Source organism: Cyanistes caeruleus, chromosome 1 (genome assembly GCF_971803275.1).
Source record: "Cyanistes caeruleus chromosome 1, bCyaCae1.hap1.1, whole genome shotgun sequence".
Classification (NCBI taxonomy): Eukaryota; Metazoa; Chordata; class Aves; order Passeriformes; family Paridae; genus Cyanistes; species Cyanistes caeruleus.
In genome coordinates, this window is record NC_141701.1 from 86,034,392 (window position 1) to 86,051,076 (window position 16,685).

At 38.9% G+C, this 16,685-nt stretch overlaps 1 long non-coding RNA gene across 1 annotated transcript in view; it reads left to right on the forward strand.

Annotated features, from left to right (window-relative positions):
* Window positions 1–16,685, forward strand: part of LOC147655692 (uncharacterized) — a 146,016-nt gene that overhangs the window by 124,880 nt on the left and 4,451 nt on the right. The window contains exon 3 of the long non-coding RNA XR_015290145.1: window positions 5,092–5,243. This is a non-coding gene — a long non-coding RNA (uncharacterized LOC147655692). The remainder of the gene's footprint in view (window positions 1–5,091; window positions 5,244–16,685) is intronic.

Here is a 16,685-nt window from a genome sequence, read left to right on the forward strand (position 1 = left end):
AACCCAAGATGCTCTTGGCTAAAGATGCAAGGAGCTGGGCAAACTTGGGAATTTCAGCTCCATCCTGCCAAGATAACGTTGTGTAAGGCACCTACCAGATTGCTGAGGTCCTTGTCTGAAGGAGTCTGCATAGCTACATGACTGCAAGTGTGTTACATGATGCAAGGGAGAGCAGGATGGGCTGATCCAACACTGCAGTAGTTTTGGTCTGGATGGTGTCTTCGGTGAAGAATGATGAACAGAGGGCTGGACAGATTTCTTCAGATTCACAGATGATTCTTGGCACAAGGAGTAGGTTTATGTTTCAATCAACAAGATCATCACAGAGATTCCTAGTCTTGTTTTACAAATGTGATATTTACTGTGGGAGAAAGACAGAGCAGATTTTAATTTCCAGCTTTAGCATGGACCTGTCCAAGACTAGAACTGCTAACACAATGCTTATAGCATGTTAGGGCCTGAGTCCAAGCTCACATGGGATAGCTGAAAACTTAGATAAGCAAATAGTGGTAGATAGGATAATTTTGGACACCTTTATAAGTTCACTCCCATCAAAATGACAGATTGAAGAAAGTAACTGATGAGCTTTCCAGTTTTAGAACTGATCTCTTAAGCAACCACTACAAAGTGAAAAGTATTTTTACTAAGTGAAAACTTACTATGATTTAATCGCATTGATAATATACCATTACAAGCGTTTTGAAAATCTGCCTTTATCAGTGGCAGAAGATAAAAAAGAGAACAGGGACGCATGCCATGAGCTCTTCTGTCTCTTTTTTCAGACATGGCTCTCTTATTTAACATTTCCTCTTTCCAGTGTCTGTTTTTTCAGGTTTTCCTCAGATTTCCTAGATACCTGTGGCTACCTTGCTTTTTGTGTTGAAAATGTTATGTTTTCCACAGATCATGTAAGGTGTATCGGTATCAGAGTTACTACAACATTAGGCAACACAACTTTTGCAAAACCAGATCAACAATCTCATTTTCTTCATGGATGAAATGTATAAACATGTTGAAATGTATAATATTATTGCCAAGATTTTATGTTTTAGTTAAAAGATTAAATAATTACAAACACACTGCTTTTCTCTTTGCACTTACGCTCTTCTCTATTTTGATTTTTTTATCAGGCCTTTGCCTTTCACTTTACTATATACGTTTAATTTTCCTTTATTTCTCACTTACAGGCAGACTTTAATATGCTACCATTAATAGTACAGTACATATACTGTAGGGCTTTACCAAAAATCTGGAAGCCAGTCAAAAGAGATTTTCTTACCTTTTTGCAGCATATGTACGTTTCATAACAGACTGACAGGATTTGGGAGACTTGAGAATCTCTTTTGGGGTGAATAATGTAATTGAGAAGTCTCTCAGGTTACTCTCAGTAAAGGATTAATGAATGGCAAGGACTTCTCATTTCTTTCAAATCTAACTTGGAATTCTAAACTTCTAGCATAAAGAAATTTCACTGGTGTAGTTTTTGGCTTTGCAGAAAGACCAGAGCCAGAAGCAAAGCTGAAATAGGTGCACAGTAAGTATTTAGTTCCAAGTGGTAAAAAAAAACCCACACACATGCAGCTTTCCAGTTCTGATTCTCCAGCCCAGATGAGCACAGAGGAATGTGGGTGGAACTTGCCCTTCTGCCAAGGGTATTACCTAAGCCCTATTTTGATGAGGATTTAAGTGGTGCATAGGCCTTGTGCTGCATGAGGGTGAAATGGAAAATCACAGAAGCATCTGTACATCTTCCTTCAAATCAAGGCAGCGAAGCAACACAAGTTGATTTCCAGGACTGGGAAGAAGAAAGTGAACTGCACCCCTGTCCCAGAAGGAAAGCAGCTAAGTGGTCACAGGACTACTTTGTGCTCCTCTAGCTATCATGTTGCTGGAACTGGGGAAAATGCATCTTTCCCATTCCCATCTAATTGGCTCAGAGAAGGTCTCCAAGTAAAGGAAATCCCAGGTTTGCTTTTTCTCGGTAGTTGTAGCCTAAAAGGTGTGTCTGTATTTTAATATAATTCTTAATGAATCCCAGAAACTGTTTTAATGCTACTTTGCAAAAGATTAAAAGAGAATGTCTGAAGGGGATAATGTGAGCATGGGAGGATTATAATTTAGTAAAATTAATCCCACCTATAAAGAAGGACTGTAACAGTGTCCATCTGGACAAATCCAATTTAACTCTCTGAGAAGCAGTGTTAAATTTGCTCGATGCACTTGGTTAAAAGAGAGAGCAGAAAACCAGCAAAAATCCTTCTCACACTAGGAGAAAAGGCCTGGAGGATTGAGGATTTGTTAGGATACAAATTACAGAATACTTCTCATTTGCCGAAGAAAAAGATTTTATATCCTGAAATTTCAAACAAAAGCTGTCACTGATCATCCTAGATAGGCAAAGAGTGGGGAAGTTGCTGGCACTGCTGATTCAAGGGTTTCCCAGAGACCAAAGATGAGCTGGGAGGAGCAGGGAAGATGAAGTAGACTGGGCATTCTTGCTATGCATTTCCCCCAGAAAAGGAGAAAACCCACTGCTTAAATGCCTGCTCAAAAGCCTCAAGCTCTTTTTTTCTACCAAAGAACAAAATACTCTCATCCTAACAGGCTATTACACATGCAGACAGGTTTTAGAGCCTTCTACAGGCTTCAGAATAGATGCTGAGAAGGAAAATAATTTGCTCTCTCATGCACTCTCACTCTCTTTTTAAAAAAAAAAATAAAAGGAAACGTTGTTTCTTGCCAAGGAAAGAGGTTAGTCAGCTGAAAATTAAGCTCTCCAGGCTGCACCCTCACATGTTTCTGCTTGTGCAGCCCAAGCACCTGCGGTCACAGCTGCCAGAGGCTTTGAGGGGGAAGTGGTCTTTGGCCACCCCCTCCAGAGCTGCACCCCACAGTCCCAGTCTCATGCAGGTTGCAGGCACTCCCTGTGCCTCCCCTGCCATGGCAGGCTGGGGGCATAAAGTGCAAGCAGATAGTCATCCTCATGGCTGGGAGGTGAAGGGGCAGCCTGACCCAAGGCTTTAGCCGCGCATGCTTCAGCTGCAAGTGTGTTATGTCGCATCCCACTGCCCAGAAGAGTCACCACACCTAAGGAATGGGGCACCTGCATCTGTCCTGTAGGCTCCAGCTCTCTGCCAAAGAGGTTGGGATCTGGTCCCTGAAGGATCTGGAGGTGCACAGCTCACAAGTCAGTAGCCTGATCCAGCTCTGTAGGAGATCTAACTGTTGCCTTTAACTCTGGGTATGCCAGAGGATATCCAAAGTTCCAGTGGTGTCCATGGAGCAGGAAGCAGTGCTTCATGTAGGTGCTAAATATTGCTTGTTCTTGTGTTAAAGCCCTGGAAGACTTTTCTCTTGTTGGTGAGTAGGTGGTAGCTAGTAAGTGTGTTACCTATAGAAAATATACACACATTACATCTGCCAAAGCCTCTGACAAAATGTTTGTGCTATTGAGAGAAAACTCTGTCCCAAGGGCGTGTCAATACATCTCTACATGACATAGGAAAAATTAGCTTCATGCAGTGAGGGAAGTGAATTTCACAAGAAGGAAATTTCTCTAACACAAGTGAGTGACCGTAGTTTGGCAGATACATGTCTCCAGTTACACTGTTCATCAGAACTGAGATCAACTTTGATAGCATAAAAAGACAATTGTTTTGCAGAAAAAATACTTTAAGTTACTGTAATAATAATATTATAACAATATTATAATTATATAATAATTATAAGTTATTATCATCCACAAAGATAATAAAGCTGAGAATGATTCAGAGCTCACATAAACAAACCACTCTGCAGTAAGCACAGACTTTCTGCAACCTGTTCTTTCTAACATTGACTATATAGAGTTTCTCTTTAGAGATAGTGACTATTTATCTAGGTATATTCAATGAAGAAAAAGTAAATCTGCTATAGGGCTGGCTACCAAAATGATCATCTTATAATCAGAAATATCTGTTTCTGTACCCCATGTGTCTAACTTTTGATAATCTAAAAATTAGCAGAAAAATTTTAAGGTGAACATCCTTCAGAGATTAGCTCCAGGGATAGACTGTTTGCACCAAAATGGGTTAAGAGCTGAAGGATTATGTCTAGAATTGCTCCATCACTGATTGTAGCTTCTGATGTTCTTTTACATGCAGGTGAATACATTGATTCTGGCTGCGAGTTGGTGCTCTTAGAGGTCTTTTCCAGCCTTAACAATTCTATGGTTCTCTGTAGTGTGTTTATTCTTCTGAGAGCATTAGACAGCTTTGTGTCTCCTTGCTGTTTGGGATGTGTAGCATTGTTAATACAAAATTCTGCTGTCTCAGCTTTTTCTCCTGCTTGTCTGTCCAGGCCTTAACCTAAATTTTAGCATTTGAGTAGGAGAACAATCCTGTTGATTTGGTGATGAGATTGATGACATACTTTGAGACCAATTAGTGGAAAAGTCTGATAATATATGCATTTATGAAGGACTGTTACTTGAACCTAACCTCTCATATTAAAGGAGGACTCTTGTTCTAGCAAGCAAAATTGAGTTGGTTATTAATAATGCAAGGATGGTTACTGAGGGCAGTACTTAGCTCTCATGAGTGATCCCTATTAGGAGAGACTGGAAAAGAAAAATTCAAATGGGATAAGTGCAGCTTAGTGTTTCTGCTTAAAGCACTACTGTTGCAAAGAGAAATCTCCCAGATTTATATTTGTGTTTTCTTTCATTTGCCCGTGGCCACACCATTTAGGTGTGAGATCTTGTCAGATCTTACAAAGCGAGCAGAGTTCAGCAAAGTGAACCAGAGTTCACTTAAGAGTACAGAACCTAAGGTTAACAAGAACTTAAGAGTAACAAGAAACGATGTTTCTGCATTTTTCAGTGGCAATGTTTATATTATGGCAGCATTGACTCTATGGATTGTTTTGATAACCATAGCATTGATTTGCAAGTGATGCCAAATAAGAAAGGGTTCCTAATTATGTATTATTGTTGTTATTAATATTGTTGTTGTTGTTATTTTTATTACTATTGAAAGTCCCAAGACTCTTTTTCAGGTGGATATTGGCCTCCAATAGCAAGATAAGACTCTGCTAATATAGTTGCTTTTGCAGGAAGGAAGAGTCCTTTTATTCCACAGAGCAGAAGATGCCCTGCAACAGGAGGTGTACATTTTTGCATTTGAGGTTATGGGGAAAAAGACTAAAAAAGGGTGTAGAGATAAATGAAGAAAACAAGTGGATAAATGTTTGAGACAGACATCAAGGTAAGCAGCACAATAGTTAGTCATACCTGTGGTCTGTTTTTCTTTGGCAGTATTTTAATTTCACAGTCATAAGATTCAGGACTGTGCCTGAATTTCTTATGTAAATTCAAAGATACAGCTATGTCTGTGTATGTGTTCCAGTCAACACTATGTTGTCCTTTAAAAGGACAGATGATCCACAGATGATTTTGGGTGTATTTTTAAACACTCAAGTTACTTAAACCAATGCTAGTTATTTTACACTCCTTTGATTTAGATAAGTCTCAAATTCAAAACATGCCTCTCTAAAAGTTTTATCACATGCTTAGAGAATTTTCTGAGTTATAGCATTGATTTAATTTGAACTGGAGTAAGCCCTAAATGCAACTGTGCTCAGTGCAGCACTATTAGATGTGAAGGGGACTTCAGATCAAAGTGGGCAACATGTACAAAACTGTAAGCTAAAAAACCCAAACCTACAGTATTTTGCCCTCAATTATTTTGTCTTGCCAGAGTACAGGGAATAGATGGTTTACCATAGTTTTGTGATAGTATAAGGTATTTTGTAATGTGGATGTGACACAATTCAGAGGAAAATTGTAACTTTGTGTTGGTAGAATAAGCTAGAATCTCTTAAACATTCCTAATCCTAACACAGAAAGATATAATAAGTAGGTCAAGTTTCACAAAATTATTTATCATCTCTTCTGTCCTTCCTACCTCTAAAAAGTGATAAACTGACATAATATGTTACTGTTTGAAAACTATTTGTTTGTGATTCAATAGTACCAGAGTAAAATGTGCAGCATTACTTTCAGCTTTTAAAAATAAGGACAAGATGTTAGTTGAAATGTATCTGAGGTTCAGAAATATTTTTAAGCATACCTGGCTACAGTTTGTTTGGATCATTTTAACGACCAGTAAACTTCATTATCATTTTTGTGATGCCTTAAAACAATTCCAATTTTCAAATGCCCAATGCCTCCTGCTTTCTGAAAACATGGCTCCCTCAAGCCAGCAGAATATAGGAACTTCAAAAAGTGCACAAAAGTTCAGTTTATAGTTCCCATATGTCTCCCTTACATGCAGATTCTCAGATTAATATTCTAAAAACCTTTTAACCAAAAAGGAGCTACCCCATGAGGTTTATAAATCTCAAAACCAGACCATATGCTTCTCTGGAAAAGAAATATTTCCAGCTAGCTTGTGGAGGAATAGACAACTCATACTGAAAAGACACTCTAATGTCAACTGTAAAGACAGGTATCCTTTTAAGGTTGTAACATACAAGCTTTATCCAGGAAGGGGGTTTAGGTAATTTTTAGTGGTGTAGAGATAGGCTGTCATAATATTCCATCTCACTTTTGCTAGAGTAATACAGAAATAATACCACTGAAATCAGCAGGATCAATCTGCCTGTATAGATACAAAAAATGGCCCAGTCATGAAAATGTTTATTTCTTTTTCCTCTCTGACAGATGGTAACGGTAACAAGGTCTTTGCCTTTCCAGGTGATAGGATTAAAAATGTCAGGAAAAAAATCCCCATATAATCATTAAAATACTAAGCAACAGTTAAGGATTCAGTTTGTCTTCACCTTTCTGACAATGAAAAGCCTAGAACCAAGAGCTTTGAGTACAACTGACAACAAGAGTAGAACCTCACAGAATTTTAGAGGAAAACCACTAATATCCCATTTTAATAGCATCTCAATAATTATAACCCTAATTCTAATGGTTTACTTCAATCCTTACAGAGTTTGGCTACAACAATAAGTTGCCACAAGGTAAGCAAGGGTGATAATTTGTTTCACAACAGTGAAAATGGCAGATTGGTATTAGCATTATTTCATTTATCCATCGTATAGCATAAAGCAATGTAATTTACCTCTTTCATTGAAGCAGACTACCTCACACTTACTGCATCATGCAAGTGTGCACCCTGGCAGTTAAAATGCAGTAATAGAAAGACTTTAAATTTGTATCATTGTTTCTTCTCACCTGTAACTTTCTCACAGGACTGTATTTTGCAACCTTACTAATTTACTCTCCCTTCTTCACTAAAGTGTCCTCTCATATAACCACATGAAGGAATAAATGTTTCTGATTACTTTCCTCTTCCCTTCTCCTTTCCTCATGGCTAATTTGTAATATTTATTTGCTCTTTCCGATGTTTAGATCATCTTCCACATCCTCATTTGCAATTTAGCACTATATATTGTTTCTTCAAGAGAGCACTGTAGATGCTACATGATCTAAGAGAGGCAATAGTCCTTGGCTTTATTTTTGTAAATGTAGATTTTATCTGTCTTGGTTTTCTGGGGCTTGTGTTATTCAAGCTCCAATCTGTTTGAACTCCTGCATGCTGCTGCTTTTGGCCTCCTTAAGGACGTTCAGCTAATGGTATACCACACAGTATTTTCCAGACGCACATGCCTCATATACCTATCCTCTATGCTGGAGATACTATGTAGCATTTAAAGGCTGATGCTAAGTCCACTTTGCTATATCCTGCTGTTCAACAGAGCATTTTACATCAAGCACAGAACTGCAGTAGCCACAGCTACTCAACATGCAACCTCTATAGCTGGTTAACTCAGGCTGTAAGCAACACCAGTGCAGACTTACCTCAACAGGATTAAGAGGAATCTCTTCATTTCACCTTGGTATCAATTAATGCTTTTGTATTTTCATTACATTTTACTTTTGATTCAGTTTTCTAACCCAAATGTAACTCAATTTACATTCACATTGTTGAATCTAAGCTTGACTGTCCCCTACATCACTACCCCAAACTTGCCAACCTGTAAAGTTCAGTTCTTTGAGACAAGTTAGGGCTCAGGCTTATATGTATGTATCTTTTAGGAATGGATGGAAGCAAAAGGTCATTGCAACCAAAGGAACATCTCTTGCCTCCATACCAGCTTCTTCTACCAGCTGAGGGGCAAAATTGTCTGCTGGTTCCAGGGCTCTGCCTCCCCAGGCAAGTTGTGGAGAAACAACTTGAGACCCAAATACAATTCTCCCCATCACTGTACTTCTTCTCAGTGTCATCCTGATGGATGTAATAGGAAATATTCAGTTCAAATTAATGAAAATCTCATAAATTAAGGAAAACTTAATTTAACTCTAGACTACTCCATTTCTCTCTGTTGTGAAAGAAATTTCTCTATGCTAGTTGAGTAGAAACACCTAGTTGTTGTTTCAGTCCTGCTGGCTGTCCAGAAAGAAGAAATAGAACTTAACAAGCAAGCTCCCATGGAAATTACTGTCCTCACTCACCTCACTCTTCCTTGTCTTCTCTCCTGTGATCAGAGCCAAATTAGACAGAGCAGTGACTGTCCAGAAAACTGACTGTACCTGAGTTTAAACCCTGGCTTAAAATACAGTGCAAAAATTACTGGCCAGGAGTCACACAGAATACTAAAATGACCTTCACATCCATCATCTGCAATCATTTTCTGGGTATCTAATTAAAAATCCATTTCCTAGACTCTGAGGAATACCAAAGGTTCTCAGAGATGAAAATATTAAAAGTAAAATAAATAATAGGTAAATAATCAGGCTGTGATACCTTATACAATATTAGCCCTGTCACATAAAATGACTGCAATTTACATTTGTCAGGAGTCTGGAAACTGTGGAAAAATAACTGAAACTGAAATACCTCTTCTCAGACATTGTTCTGTTGCACAAACAGTCTGCAGCAGAGGAAGACACACCAGAGGAGTCTCAGTCCACTACTGAGATGCAAAACTATTAAGTCAAGGTTCCCCATCTGCTTTCTGCACAAATTACCCACTGATTCTATGACCTTTTTATTTAGGTCATTTGTGTTGATTTATATATCTTTCAAAAACAAGTGACATCTGAATTTTCACAATGTACCTCTATTAATTAAAACTATTTTGGTTTCATATTATTCTGTTTTTTAATGCTGTGGATTTTTTCTCTCTTCCCCAAATGTATCCTATTCATGTAAATCTCAGATGTTTTTAGCTATCTTTAAATGATTCTAAGTACAGAGCTTGAGTTTTAAGTGTCAGATCAAGTGAAGTTGAGAGAATATCTGTTCAAGTTCAGTATATGTTTTCTGTGCACAAAGTGCAGAAGATTTGATGGAGCTACCAGTTTAAAGAGGTGGGAGATGAGAAAGGTACCTGTAAAAGGGGGACTACTGGTGCTGTTTCTACATCATCAAATATGTGTGGACATGTAGAGTGGAGCAGCTGGAGCTGAAAAGCCAGTAACCATTCTGTGGGGGTTTCAGGGCTTATGGACCATGGTGTAAGCACAGTAAGCACAGTTCCGGTACTTCTGTACCCATTTCTGCACTCTTCTTCATTCCACTCATTGTTTGTGAGGTACAACTGCAAGAAAAACCTGCCTAGGCATGATTTACAAGAAGTGCTGAGGGCAGCTTCTTCATTATCAGATGAAGTGCTTCCACCACGCTCTCTGGAGAGTGCTTAGAATAAGATCAACAGTGTGAAATTTAGGGGGAAAAAAGACCCTTTGTTTTGAAGTTCTGAGCAGAAGTTTCGGGAGGATCAAAAACTGATGAACTGGATGGGTTTGAAGCCCAGTTTGCATGCTCAAAATAATGAAAGAAAAAGAGACAGACCTAGTGAGACAGACCTGAGGACATCTTTTATTAATAAAGCAGACATTTAGACTATCTCCAAAAGTCATTACTTTGACAACCAGAGTCCATAAATTTTAAACTGTAAATGTATTTAGAAATACATTTGTCTGTTATCTTTTACTAGCCCTAGTAAACATTTACAAGTAATCCCTAGTAAGCATTTACAAGTCTATGCTTTATGACATATTGTTAGCACTTTCACCATGTAATTTCTTAATCAATGTTTGTTTGAAGAGGTTCTAACACTTACTTTTGGTTTGCCCCATCAATCTTATTTTCTTTGCAGAACAATAGGGAAACAATATCACGATCAAAATAATACCAAAAAAATTACCTATGACTTTGCAGCATTTGACGTGTATTATGCATATAACAAACCTCCAAAAATATTATCCTGACATGAAAGAAACAAAGCAAAGGGATGATCAAGCAAGGCTTGATTAAGAAAATCATGTGCTAACCAAATTTTTTCAGCCTAAAAGCATTCATGAAATAGAGCACAGAGTTTTAAAAAAAATAAAATCCTCTGTATGTAAAAAAAAAAAAAAAAAAAAAAAAAATCATTATAGGTTCAGCCTAAGGTAGAATCAAGGTGTGCACATGTTAATAGTTTTAACATAGACTGTTAATAGGAAACTTGTTTCACATTTTCTGTTTCACATTTGTCAGTCATTCATTTTGAAAAAAAAAGACAGGATATGCTGCAGCACATAGATTGCCTAGCTCAACCAACAGCACATTAGGAGACTTGGATATTGCTGGCAACACGGTTTTTCTAGAAGACAGCTCAATTAGCATTCAAGCAAGGATAGAAGGACTACTCAGCATCAAAAAGACTGAGTTATGAAACAATTATGAAAAACACCTAGCAATAATTTTAGCAGCTCCATATCAAGTATTATCTTAATTGGCAAAGGAACAAAAGAAGTAATTCAGTTTTCGTATCTGCTCTGGGCACCACCGCAAGAGCGTGTGCATGGTAGCACTGGGTCTGTGTAGCCCAGTATCCACTTTCAGGTGGTTGCCAAGAGCGGGTGGAGGTCTGAGGCTCAAAGATAGATTTTCTGCAGCACATTTTTTGGCTTTCTTGTGGAGACTTGGGTTCATGTCCTGATCTTGACATCCGAATTTAACAGACGTACTCCCTCCTACTGGTGGCAGTTCTTTAGGTACATACCAAGGTTGGTGATCAAAAGCAGATGGCTGGGGAAGAGTATAAAAATGGAACAAGCATATGATGATACTTTTCCAAATACTCTCCCAGCAGCCAGCGATTTGTGGAAGCATCTGGGAGACGAGTGGGGAGGCTATCACACTCCCTCTGGGAAAGCAGCACGGCTAGGGGCCCATCTCAGTGCCTGTACATAAATGCACACAGCCTGGGAGCAAACAAGAGTTAGCAGTTCATGCAGATGTAGACCTGTGACCTCATTGGGATTACAGAGACATGGTGGCATAGCTCATGGGTTGGGAATGCGGCATAAATGGATACAGGCTTTTCAGGAAAGACAGGATGAGACAGCAAGGAGGAGGGGTTATACTCTATGCAAAGAAGTGGCTGAAGTGCATGGAGCTTTGCCTTGGACTAGGTGAAGAACAAGCTGAGACCTTATGACTAAGAACCAGAAGACAGACCAACACATACATGATACTGTGGTGCTAGAGACTGCCTGATCAAAAAGAGGAAATACATTAAGCTTTCTTACAGAAACCTCATCATTGCACATCTAGATACTCAGCCACCCTAATGACTGATGGAAGGACAATAAGGCTGGGCAAGCAACCCAGGAGGTTTCTGAAACACATCAATGACAATTTTTTGACACAGGTTATAATGGAGCTGCTTAGAGAAGGTGTTCTCCTGGACCTCATACTCACAGGCAAGTCACTCACATAAGGATGAGCTGACTTAGCTGCCATGACTATTAGATCACAGAGATACAAATTCTGAGAGAAGACAGATAAAAAGAAGGATCATAACTGTGGACTTCAGAAGAGCAAGTTTTGGTTTAGTCAGGGATCTGCTCAGTGGAATCCCATAGGAGCCTACCTTAGAAGGCAAAGGGACCCACGTCAGCTGTTCATCTTTTAGCAGAACTTCCTCAAATGCAAGACAGGTCTACTCCAATTAGCAGAAAGTTGAAAATAATTTGGAAAACCAAAGCTCAACCAGAGTTGAAAGTAGCAAGGAATATGAAAGGTAAGGAATAAGTACTTCCACAACCATGTGAGCAGAAAAAGCAAGGCCAAAGAAAATGAAGAACTGGTGCTTAATGAGGGAGGACATTTAGTGAAAAGGGATATGGAACAGGCTGAGATATTCAATGTTATTTTGGTCTAGTTTTCACTAGACTTAGATCTTCCCTCTGACAGCCCAATTCCCACTTCCTAATAACTGAAAGAGTGGGAGTTTAGAGGGAGGTACAATTAGGGATCTCTTAAGCTAATTGGGCACATATAGGTCTATGACCTTATATCATAAGGACCAGATCAGCTGCATGGAAGAGAAAATGTTTGGAGAAAAGCCGAACATCATACTCATAACTTTAAGGAGGGCAGGAAGTACAGGAAAGTACAGACTGGTCAGCCTCACCTTAGTCCCCATGAAGGTAAAAGAGAAAATCCTCTTGAGAACTATTTCCAGCCACAAAAAGGAGAATGTGGTGACTGGGCCAGCCAGGATGAATTTATCAAGGGCAATTCATATCTGACCAACTCATTTGTTACAGAGAGATGGCAGGCTGTGTGCATAACGGTACAACAGGAAATGTCCCACACCTTGACTTTAGCAGATCTTTGACACGGGATTCCCATAGCAACTTTTAGACAAATAAGTAAAATATGGACTGGATAAGGTGGGTAAAAATTTAGCTGGACCATGGGGCTTGAAGCACAGTGATGAGTAGTAAGAAGTCTGAACAGACTGTCAATTACTAGTGATTATCCCTCAGAGGCACATACCAGTAGCAAGAACATTCAACATCTTTATTAACAAGCTGGATGATGGTCTAGAGTGTACTCTCAGCAATTTTGCAGATGGTGGAACACTTGGGACAGTGAATAAGATGCCTGGCTCCTGTGTAATTTTACAGGTATACAAGCTAGAAAAATGAGCTGAGAGGAACCTCATGAAGTTCAATAAAGGCAAAGTCCTGCACCATGAATGGAATAACCCCATGCAGTACTACAAGGAGCTGACTGATTAACAGCTGGAGATGAGGTCACCTTCAAGCTAGATCAGGCAGGGACTTTCTTCTTGGAGGTGCACAGTGGAAGACACAGCATGAAACCTGGGAAATTCTCACTCAGTGCAGGTTACTATGGTGGTCAAACAGTCAAACAGGTGCCCAGAGCAGCTGTGAAGTCTCCTCCTTGGAGACATGTGAGACCCACCTGGACACAGTCCTGGACAACCTCCTCTATCTTGCAGGGCCTTGCAGGGTGCTGGACTAGAACGGGTCACATCCAACCTGTGTGATATTTCTGTATTTCCAATTTGCATCTTAGGGACACCCTGAGCCTGAGGCCGCTTCAATGTAAACAGTAATTCTCACTCTTTCACATCTCTGCTGATTAACAACATGCTTAGTGAAGAATCACTTCTTCCTTAGACTGAATCTGCCACCTGCTTTTGTTGCCTTCTAATTCTTATATATGAAGAGATAATGTAATTAATAATTTCCTATCTTGTCCATACCACTCAGGTATCAGACTCCGACATTTTCTTCTCAAACATATTTTCCAGGTCGAAGAGCACTAATCTACCTATTTTCTGCTTCTGTAAAAGTTCTTTTTAGCCGTTCTCTAAACCTTTTCCAATTTTACTCTCCACTTTTTGGGGGGAAGGGCTTCAGTCAAAGGGGTCAGCAGGTCTTCATACAGTATCCTGGAAACAAGTAAATCCTGAAGTCATACAATATCTTCTGTTGTATTCTCTGGTGTTTCCCTAACTATTCGAAATATTCGACTCATTTTCTTTACTCTTATTAAGCATTGAGGTAATATATCCAAGCAAGACAAGAGAGCATCCAAAAGGATGGTTTGAAATGTTATCATCTATATTTACAAACTAAAACAAGATTTGGTTATCAAGAACCTAGAGCCTAAGGAGCTACCTAACATTTCCAGTTGAAAATTTATTCTACCACATGACATGAAAAGCTAGAAAGCCAAATGGGTAAAAAAACAATACGTGGAAGCCTCTTAAAAAATCAGATGCCTGAATACAGTGCTTGGTATTACATAACCACATTCATCAGGAAGTTTGGCAGACCCATCTTCCCAAAGTTATCCAGAGAGGAGAACAGAAATATTTAGAGTACAGGTTAAGAAGCCAAAGCATATGCCATGACCCTGTCACTGACAAGATGAAGGAACAAACACAAGAGTTTAAATGAAAAAGTCCTGCAAATATTTCTCAGTGATGGAAAGCTATGGCGCTTGACAACACTGAGTATATACAAGGATCAACAAGGAACACTTGATGGGCATTTTGTGAACCTTTAGTGATTTCTAATTTTGCAGGAAGGTTTCAAAATCTGGCTGATGACACAGCATTCAGTACTGTGATAAGAAGGTAACATAAATAGCAGCCAGTGAAACTACCCTTGTCTACATTTTGTCATGACCAGACCTTACGCCAGTCTCACGGCCATTTGCAAACAGTAGTCTGCTGTATTTGTGTATGTTACATTCTGGCTATATCAAGAAAATGTAAAAACTGGAACAAAGAGGATGCAGATCAAGATTTATAACAGTAATTCCACGTGGTTACTCTGTTCAAGCATTTAGAGAACTTGATAACTCAATTAACAGATGCGGGTTTATAAAAAATATATTGACTCAATTCCTGCAGTTTTCATGGAAGAGACAAATCTTAAAATATGATTTTGAATGAGCAGAATCCACCACTGTGGTTTCTCCAGCTATAAAAAATAAAATTCCTGGCTGTCAATGAATGTGTTAGATGTCCTCCCTTGACTTGCTAATTCTTGACAATCAGCACTTACAGTTGCAAACATGATTGGCTGTTTAAGTACATGAGAATGGAAAACAGAGCTAACAGAAGAAAATTATTATCTGCCTGCCTTGTAACTGCACCTGTAATTAAGACACAGTCTACCTGTGTGTCCCAAAAAAAAATTAAAAATTGGATCTGATTATTAATTGAATCTGATTATTTATTTTAATATAAATGTAAACTATTGGTTCTGTCTTCAGAGTGGCTAGGTAGTGCCCAGTTTCCCAGCAGAATAGCAGGCACATTCCACATAATGTTTCCACCTGCTGTGCTTTTCTGTTCCTAAGTAGGAGGTAACAGTTGATTAACAAAAAGGCAGGAAACACCCCCCATATTAGAAACCCAGCCTCTTCACATTCCAACAAAGCCAGAGGGAGTATCACATACAGGTATCTGCAGTTTCACACCCACACTCGAAAGGAGATCAAGTGTTTGACCTATCAATCTTCAGAAAGTACTTCAAAATCCTGTGGTCAACAGGCAAGTCAGTGGAAACAAGACTGTCAGAGGAGTCTGTTCTAACAATTTTTATAAGTCATTACATTTATTAATACAAAGTGAACATGATTTGCAGAATATACATCTTTTTTTAAAAAGTAACTTTTTTAGGCATTACAGACTTTTCTGGCAATGATACAGTGATAACAGCATATGTTGAGATTTCTGCAGAGAATTCAGTAATGCACAGCATTCTCATTGAGGCAATTCGTGTTCAAAACAAAAAAAAAAAAATCAAAGAATCTTAATTAAGATTAAAGATGGATTATTTTTTAAGTTCCTTACAACCTATGGTAAGAGTAAATGGCGAGCTGCCACCCTATCATGAGGAGAACTTGTATATTCATCAAGGAGCTACACTGAGTCCCTTAATAGGTACTGTTCTTCATAAAGACCTGAGGAAAATAAGAGATCTTTATGGAAGTTTCACTGAAGACATGAGCTGCCACAGCATGCCAGCTCCTTGGCCAGACTCTCTCTGCTTCCTCTGTTCATGCTGTATGGTATCTTCGGTGGAAAAGTCTGCAAACAGTTCAGCTTCCTGTAGTAAAAAAGATATTTTCCCCCTTTCAGTTATGCTGTCTTCAATTGGAACAACTCTACTTGTCCAGTTCAACAGACTTCCATATTCTAGATGTCTTTTAACCTATAGCTTGCTTCAAAAGCCTTTCTTCAGATGGTTTTCCTTGTTTCTCCAAGATGGAAGTCACTGGCTTAATCCCAGAGAAAATTTACAAACATGATGTACTCTTCCCTCATTTTGGCTAGTCTGTTCTTCCTCTGCTTCACATCTTCTTCATAATCAGATTTCTTATCTGATGACCTCCTCTGGCCCTGTTACTGACTCCTTGCAGATCAGGATGCGTTCTTATCCATTTATATTATCTCCCTGCTTTTCTCATCACTTTTTCTTCTTGTTCACCTTTTCTTTCACAATAAAGATTATGGTTTATTTTCTCCCAATTTCTCCCAAAAAAACCCAGTCTTTCCCTCCTATTTCCTCTCTCAAAGATCACACTGCAATTTCTGTCAGGTGTGTCATGCCCTGATTCCACCCTCTTTTCAGCTCACCTGAGGTTTCAGAACCTTTCTGTTCACCTTTTTATTCAATTGAACCTACAGTAAGTGTTACTATATTGATCCACATCTGCTTGAGGCTCAAAATCAGTCCTTTCTCCTCACCATCATCAGTTGTCACTTGCTCTTATCAAAATAGCCAAATTCTTCTTTTGAATTATTTCCTTTCCCTAGCTTCAGTGACTTCAGCAGCTTTGTCCTTTCATGTTTCTCTTGCCAATCAC